The sequence below is a fragment of the Sorex fumeus genome, unplaced genomic scaffold (genome assembly GCF_029834395.1).
Source record: "Sorex fumeus unplaced genomic scaffold, SorFum_2.1 ptg000010l, whole genome shotgun sequence".
Classification (NCBI taxonomy): domain Eukaryota; kingdom Metazoa; phylum Chordata; class Mammalia; order Eulipotyphla; family Soricidae; genus Sorex; species Sorex fumeus.
This window is the reverse complement of record NW_026606067.1, coordinates 30453390-30461118: the sequence shown is the minus strand read 5'-3', so window position 1 is coordinate 30461118 and position 7729 is coordinate 30453390. Positions and strand designations below refer to the sequence as shown.

General features: G+C 38.4%; 1 pseudogene; it reads left to right on the top strand.

The window, feature by feature from the left end:
- Window positions 1-1619: 1619 nt before the first annotated feature.
- LOC130020159 (E3 ubiquitin-protein ligase RNF170-like) lies at window positions 1620-2666 on the top strand (annotated as a pseudogene).
- Window positions 2667-7729: the final 5063 nt, after the last annotated feature.

Below are 7729 nucleotides of genomic sequence, written 5' to 3'. Positions count from 1 at the left end.
ATTTATATCTTGGGTTAATCTGAACATAAAAAGGCCAGAAAGAATTATAATTCTCTATATCTCAAGTGTGTGTGTATGAGAGAGAGAGAAAGAAAATTAGGCTGCAATAATGAGAGAATTTTTAAAATAGACATTAAATCAGTCTTAAATATTGCATAACACAAATGCCGTGCAATAGATTGGTGACCATATCTGTTTATAACATCACTGATTCATCACACATACTCATACTGAATGTTTAATATGTTTCTAGAACTGTGCGAACACTACGGATATAAGCAACAATTAAATATGTCTTCAGTGACACTGTGTTTCAGTGGGTTTGAGTTCCTTTTAAAAAGGTGAACTGTTTCTGGTAGATTTCTTCACTGAAGTGGGAGGTTAGTGTTTGTATTAGAGATTCTTTTTAGCACTGAAGTAAACTTATACTGCAATTCAATTTTTTTTTTAAAAAGAAGCTTTGATTTGGAGAGAGAGATCAGAGAATAAGGCACTTCCTTGCCTTGCATGCCTCCAACCCTGGTTTTATCCCCTTAGCATCTGTGGGTGCAGGTTTGGGGACCCAACAGTTATGGCCTTGGAGTGCTTCAGAGAGCCACAGGTCTCCATAACCAAGAAGCACATTGTTTAGAAAGGTCTCTGGACCCTAAGGATACCACTTTGGTGCCCCACACCCTGACTGAAAAAAAAAATAATTCTGTTCAATATGCATTTATTTCAAAATGGCCCAATCACTAATTATGCAATTTTGTTTAATATATTTTTGTTTCTATCTCAATCATCCCACCACTTTGATTCCCTACGAATGAAAAATTGTATTTACATAGTCACCAACTCTGTTTTTCACTCAGTGATTTAAACTTGTGACATAACGATCAGCTGAGACGCAGAATACATTACTTTTAAGGTCAGATGCAGATAGTTGGCTGAATATTGGTTTCCTTGTCTTCCTTTGATTATTGAAAATCAAACAATTATAGTTATGGATTATAAATTGCCTTTACTGCTATAATTTATTAAAGGAGCAAATACAATATTTATCTATTAAACAGTAAGACGTCTTATCTTAATCTTACGACTAATGACTTATTCGAAAGCTTAATAAAGAAAAAAATTAAAAAATTGAGAACACCTGCTTTTTTTTGTCATTTTTAAAAAAAAATTTTATTAGTGAGACACCATGAGGTACACCTGCTTTTTTTAATAGCTCATAATACAGGCTTTAGCTTTATTAGTCTAGACCTAACTTATTTCATTCGGTCCAGAACCTGAGATTGCGAGAAGAAAAGGCAAAAAGCAGATGAAAACCCAGATTTTTTAAAAAAATTGTTTATTTGATAAAATCAAACCCACATTTTATGCTTAGTGAATTTGTTTACAGTGGAAGAGGTGAGTCGGCAGCGGGGAGATGCAGACACACACACACACACACACACACACACACACACACACACACAGCGGCCGCGGGGGGTCGCGGGCGAGCCGGGAGCAGGATGCGAGGGGCCCGCGCAGCGCACACGTTCGGGGAAGGGGCAGCCCCACGCCGAGACGAGGGCAGAGCAGCGCCGCGGACCCCTCAGCAGGGCCACCACCCTCCCTGCCGGGCACTTCGACCTGGGATGGCCAAATACCAAGTTGAAGTTCAGACTTTGAAACTGGATGATGATTCAGTTATAGAAGGAGTCAGGGACCAAGTACTTGTGGCAGCCGTGGTCAGTTTCGCTTTGATTGCTACCCTGGTATAGGTACTTTTCAGAAATGCACACCAACACATTCATCCAGAAAACCAAGAACGAGTAAGGGTGCTTCGGGAGCAGCTTCAAGCAGAACGGGGTGCACCGGCTGCTGCCCCGCAGCAGTTCTACACTGACATGCACTGTCCAATCTGTTTACATCCAGCCTCCTTCCCTGTTGAGACAACTTTGGGCATCTTTTTTGTGGGACTCGCATTATTGCATCCTGGCGATATGGTTCATGGCTTGGGGCAATCAGTTGCCCAATCTGTAGACAAACGGTGACTTTATTACTACCAATATTTGGTGAAAATTACCAGTCTCGGGATGTTTTGCCACTGCATCAAGATATTAATGATTATAACTGGAGATTCTCAGGTCAGCCTAGATCTATTCTGGAAAGAATTATGGATCTACTCACTTGACTGAGGCATGCATTCAGGGAAATGTGTTCAGTCCGGGGCCTTTTCTGGATGTTTTGTATCAGGATTATACTTTGTTTAATGGGAGCTTTTTTCTATCTTATATCACCTCTAGATTTTGTACCTGAAGCCTTGTTTAGAATCTTAGAATTTCTAGATGATTTCTTTGTCATCCTTTTGTTGCTGGGCTAGAGCAATAGCACAGCGGTAGGGCGTTTGCCTTGCACGCAGCCAACATGGCCGACCCGAGTTCGATTCCTCCGCCCCTCTCGGAGAGCCCGGCAAGCTACCGAGAGTATCTCGCCCGCACGGCAGAGCCTGGCAAGCCACCCGTGACGTATTCGATATGCCAAACACAGTAACAACAAAGTCTCCAACGGAGACGTTACTGGGCCCACTCGAGCAAATCGATGAACAACGGGAAGACAGTGACAGTGACAGTGACTTTTTTTTGCTAATCTACATCTCTATTATGTATCAAGAAGTGATAACACAGGGACTAAACAGATGAAAAACAATTTACTAAGATATTTGAATTTGTAAAACTAAAGATCCACAGCGGCATTTCATGATTCTCCTATGAACCTCAAACCGCAATATGACAAAAACTTGATTATCACATGGCAAATGCCTGGATAATATATGACTGGAATTTTTACATGTTGCAGGTTCTATTATTAAGGTTAGAACTGTAATCACAAGTGCATCTTGATTCTGCGTTGTCTGTAAAATCTCTGGGGGAAATGTGAAATTTATTTTATTTTTTGAAATTTGTGGGGGAGGGTTGGGCCTCACCTAGCAATGCTCAGTGGTTATTCCAGGCTATGCACTCAGGAATCATTCCTGGCAGGGCTCGGGATGCCAGGGACCAAACCTGTCGGCAGTGGGCAAGGCAAGCACTCCACCGCTCTACTATCTCTCCAGCTCCTAAAAGGGATTATTTTATATAATTTTATTTTCCCGACATTCTCTCACATTAATTGGATGCATACTAAGATAGTAAGAATATACACCTTGTCCATTTTTCTTCCTTTGGTTATTAACCTATATGATAATATATATTCATTTAAATATTTTTACAATAAAGCCTTATACAATACTGAACAAAAAAAGTCAAAGAAATTGATCTATATTTTATAGGGTTACAGTATTTAACCACAGCCTCTCCCAACCTCTTCACCTCTAAAATAATATATTATTTCACAATGAATACTTAGGCCACAATGGGGTTGCTTGAAGGAGACTAATATTTTATAATTTCATTTATTGAATGCACCTATTTTCATTTTAATTGATTTTATAATACTCAATACATCAGTATCGTTGTCTATTTGCTTATCCCAAATCAGAGACGAAAGTGTGTTGCAGATCAAAAATAATCAATTAATTTAGGTTCAGAGACAGTACAGTGAGTGGGTAGGGAGCTTACTTTGCATTCAGCTGACCCAAGTCCACCCCTGGTACCGCAGAATTGTCAGGAGTGATTCCTGAACATAAAGTCAGGAGTAACCCTGAGCACAGACAGATGTTGTCTCCAAACTAAACTCAACCCATGAAATAAAAATCTATATTGACTCCAAAAGGAGGTCAGAGTAAGGTAATCATCACAATACCATGTGGTATCTTTCAGTTTAGGAAGTGCTTCCAAATTAGCATCCTGAAATATATCATGGGTTAAGCTGCATCATTCCCTACCCCAACATTTAAACTTATGAAATGTGGACATGGGGTTATTTTTGAAATGCTGATACTGTGACATCTAGTCCTGCAAACTGCTGGGAAGATTGAAAGATTTAGAGAGAGGAAGGATTAGGAATTGTTGAATGAATATGTTCCTAGAACTATCACTTTGGATAACAGAAAGACTCATTGAGATTCCTGAGGCTTACAGGAAAGTTGCAAAGGTAATTTGTGAATAGCAGAAAAGAAAAGAAGAAATTCAGGGAGGAAACAGGAGATCAGTAATACAGAGTGAAAAAGTACTGATGGGAAACCAGAAAGCAAAAAATCTACCAAGTTAGGAGGACACGAACAACACCAATTTAATCAAGTCAATTTAACAATGTAGGCACAAAACCAGTAATTGAAAGACAGAAATCCTGAGCTGGAGGAAAATGAAGGGACTTAGCTGATCAAAAATGAGAGTATAATAGAGTAGCAGCTGGAAAAAAAGTTATGCTATAACTATAAAAATAATGGGGATATATTCAATTAAATTTCCTTCCTGAAAATAGCGTCTCCAGAGTAGTTTTACTTCTAAAAGATACATTTGATTAATAAAGCTGCTGGTGTACCTCAAAGACAAGGAAATTCAAGCTATGACCCACCGAAGATTTTTCTTAAAGCCAGGTCATAAACTTTAATGTTATTCTATGTTGACACCTACAATATTCAAATCTGATCAGCACTCATATATTACAGAAAATATATTGTTAGGCTGGAAACTCAAAAATATTTTCCTCCTAAATGTACGGTGTTTAGATTGCTTAAATATTTCAACTGCATATGCAATACAAATACTTGCAAAATGTTTACAATTGTAAAGCAGTAGAAAACAGTAAGAAACAATTTCATCTATTGGCTTGAATTCTATCTCCCAAGTCCAAGATTTGGCTAGAATGTGAGATTTTATTAACTGATAAATTCTCACTTTTCCTATTTTGGGTATTTGAGGACATCCAATGATGATTCTAGCCCTCAACCCTCTTCTCACCTGGATTTAGAGCCTAATTAAGTGATATAAAAATGATTATAGTTACAAATTCTTAAACTGAAATAAAATAAAGGTAAATATAAAATAACTCTTTCACCAGCATCAGATATATATTTCCCTTGCAAAGGAAACTTAATGTAAGTCTGATAAATTATTGCAAGAGCAAAAAATTAGCCCCTCCCCCAAAATTATGAGGTCATAACTGTTTTTGGAATGAAATCCAAAGTAATGATCCTTGGTAGCACGACAAATACGGTTTGGGGCTGGAGCAATGGCACAGCGGGTAGGGCATTTGCCTTGCATGAGGCCGACCCGGATTCAATTCCTCAGTCCCTTTCGGAGAGCCTGGTAAGCTACAGAGAGGATCCCGCCCACAGGGCAGAGCCTGGCAAGTTCCCTGTGGCATATTCGATATGGCAAAAACAGTAACAAGTCTCACAATGGAGACATTACTGGTGCGCACTTGAGCAAATCGATGAACAATGATTAATTAAAAATCAATGGTACTTGCTATGTACTTGGTACTTAAGTTTTTCTTATCTAACTCCCATCATAGTATTTTGAGTGAAGAATTTTGGAAAAGAGTAAACAAATGTATTCAATAAGCATTAAATATTCACAATATACATGCACTTTTTTTTTTAGATGCCGGGGACAAAGATGAACTCAAATTAAAGTTTCTGATCTCAAAAACTTACAACCTAGGCACAAGAAAAGCTGTGTTACTTCATTTTCCATATATACATATATATGTATATATCACTGTATCACCGTCAACCCATTGTTCATCGATTTACTTGAGTGGGCACCAGTAACATCTCCATTCGTCCCAGCCCTGAGATTTTAGCAGCGTCTCTTTACTTGTCTTTCCCAATGATTAGAGGCTCTTTAAAGATCAGGGGAATGAGACCTGTTATTGTTACTGTTTTTGGCATATAGAATATGCCATGAGGAGCTTGCCAGGCAATCCCGTGCATTATATACACACACACACACACGGACCACATTTCTAGAGTCCCTTTATTGTTATATCTCCTGAATAATTTTTTTTTGTGCTCCAATATTCAAGACAATTCAATTTTTTTTCTTGTGCAGGGGCCACACGCAGCTGTGCTCAGGCCTTCTCTCTGGCTCTGCACTCAGGGATTACCCCTAGTGGGATCAGGGGACCACAGGAGGTGTTTGGGATTAACCCAGGTCATGCATGCCTTACCTCCTATACTCTCTCCGGCCCAATCCTAGACAATTTTATGTACCTGCTTCTGGATACATTGTGGACACAGAAGAGGGGAAACCTTCTTTACAGAAATGATGCCTAACCACAGAAATGAACCTATGATACGTAATTTCCAACTGTGTTGAATACTGTAAAAAAAAAAAAACACCAAATAACCAAAACCAAAAACCAAAACCAAAAACCAAAAACCAAAAACAATACTGTGCTCTAGGGGAAAAAAAAATGTGGAGCCTACTTTAAAGTTAGGAGGGGATGAGGGAAGTCTTTTTTGAGCAAGAGTCATTTAACCTGAGAGTTTAAGAATAAAAAAGATTTAGAAGCAAAATAATTCCAAATGGAGGAAATAATATGAAGACCAAGTCTAGGAAAAAATAAAAACACTGTAAGTAGCTTAAAGAAAAAACATGAATGTAAAAGTGAAAGTATAGGATGGCACAAAGGGGCTGGTCTATCATAGAAGGTGGAAAAGACTGAAAATCTTGCACTTCCAAAAAGCAAAACAATTTAAGATGCTGACAATTGTAGCATACATTACAGGGCATCTTGAAGTAGAAAATTAAAAAAATACAAATTGGATGATTATTGTTGGCAAAAGGAAATATTAACTGTATTAAGGTGAAAGCAAGAGAAATTGAAGAGAAAATCAGGATATTTTGTTAAGAAACAGACTGTGTGGCCCTGATGGCCTCCGAGATCAGCACCTCAAGGCTCCAACAGTTCTGCTTTGCCTGCCAGAGCACTGAAACTTTCAGCCCAACTGGCCGAGTACCCTGGGCTTTATGGCAGGGATTGAGCGTACCTTCTCACCACACTACTCCCACCCCTTTTCCCCCACAAAAGACCAGAGAGGATATAAGTGACAGAAATGATGAAACAGGAGGTGCCCATAAAGGCTAAACGAAGTACAGAGAAAGATGAGAAAGGAGCTTGAACAGATAAATGTGAGATGCCCAAATATACCAACGGAAAGCTTAGAAAACAGTTGCATTAAACCAACAAAAAAGTGAACAGCAACAAAGGTTACAATTCAGAGTTTGGATCTGGAATAAAAATGCATTGGGGAGTTGTCAGTACATGTATGATTATTAGGAAGGCTGAGATTTGGGGGGGGGTGTAGTGAGGGGATGGCTCTGGCCTATTCTAATATTTGCAGGACTTAGGAGGATAAGGAGAGAAAATGGCTATCCTTATGGACAAAGAGCACGGCAAAAACAGAGGCACGACTGTATTTCACCTGAAATGTATTTTATCTGAAAAATACAGTCATAGTTTTGGAGAAGACTATCTACTTTGTATATCTGATATATATTATTTAACCAAGTGATTTGTTCCTATAGGTAAAGAATGATAACGTTTTATTGATAATGTGAACTTGAATCTAATTAAGACACAAACTGGAACAAAGTTCATTTATGTGGTGGGGTAGTATACAGTGCTAAAATGCTGCCATTTTAGAACTGTAAAGGGCAATCATTTGTATCAGAGGCTCATTACTTCAGATATTTATAGAATATTTTATAGTATCCTTATAAATATATCATAACAAGCTAAGTATTTTGAATCTGATATTCACTAATTTACACATCCTGATAATCAAGCTAACAGTCTGAAAATGCCATTTAAA